Here is a 1111-nt window from a genome sequence, read left to right as displayed (position 1 = left end):
CCACCCTCCATCCTCCACCCACCATCCTCCACCCTCCATCCTCCACCCACCATCCTCCACCCACCATCCTCCAACCTCCACCCACCATCCACCATCGTCTATCCTCCATCTTTCATCTATGATCTACCATCTACCATCCACCATCTGCCGTGTACCACCCACTACCCGCCACCAGCCCTGTCTTCCAGACCTGGTCTTACCACCAGACACATCCATCGCAGTCTCCTCAGAAGTCACTGAATGGTGCCCCAAGAGCAGAGAAAAAAACAAAAGAGAATCATCAGGAAGCAAGACAAACATGATTTTTCATCCCTGGTGGAAGAGTCATCCCAAGGCTATTTACAGCTTCCTTCAAAACGTCAGCAGGCACTGGATGACTTCATCTGTTTACGTGTATGGAGCCCAAATTCCATGTGTCGGTGGTGGCCATGGCTGAGGTCCCTGCCCTGCACTCACCGGGCATCAGTCCTGTTCCTGCCCGTGGTCAAATCAGCTGCCCCTCCCCCAGCCCACTGGCGCCTCGAGAAGGATTGGGCTGGGGAGGCCTGACAGGAGATCCATCCAGAGGACCTCCCACCTAGTGTAAACTGTGGTATTTAAAACTAAATTAGCAAGGGAGGGAGTCAAGGAGAGAAGCTGCGAAGTAAACACACAAGTCCTCCAAAACCGGGAGCCCAGTGGCACATTTTCTCTGGGGCCGGTCAGCTATTTGTTCTTTTGACGGGTGTGATGTTTACTTATATGGGAAAGAGAGCTTGATTTAATTGTGTGTGTGTGCGTGTGTGTGCATGCACACGCCCTCGCATGTGTGTGTCCATGTGCACGTGGGAGGGGGCATAGAGTCTCTGCAGCTGGTCAGAATTTGTGCTCTCAAGTCAGAAAACAGACCAGCAGCCTGAAGTCAATGACCGAGGCTGGGGTGATCTTCTTTACGAGTATTTGTGTTTCTGGAAAGTGTAAAAGTACCCACTGCTAAATGCCTGCTCTGACTGCGGAGGTGCTGGGCAAAGCTTTAAACATTTTAGGCAACAACTCACCATAAGAAATACATTTTTACGGGCCGGCCCGGTGGCGCACTGGATAGTGCGCCGCTTGGGAAGCGCGGCGGCGC

The sequence above is a fragment of the Galeopterus variegatus genome, unplaced genomic scaffold, assembly GCF_000696425.1.
Source record: "Galeopterus variegatus unplaced genomic scaffold, G_variegatus-3.0.2 Scaffold3485, whole genome shotgun sequence".
NCBI classification, from domain to species: Eukaryota; Metazoa; Chordata; class Mammalia; order Dermoptera; family Cynocephalidae; genus Galeopterus; species Galeopterus variegatus.
This window is presented reverse-complemented; position numbering follows the sequence as displayed.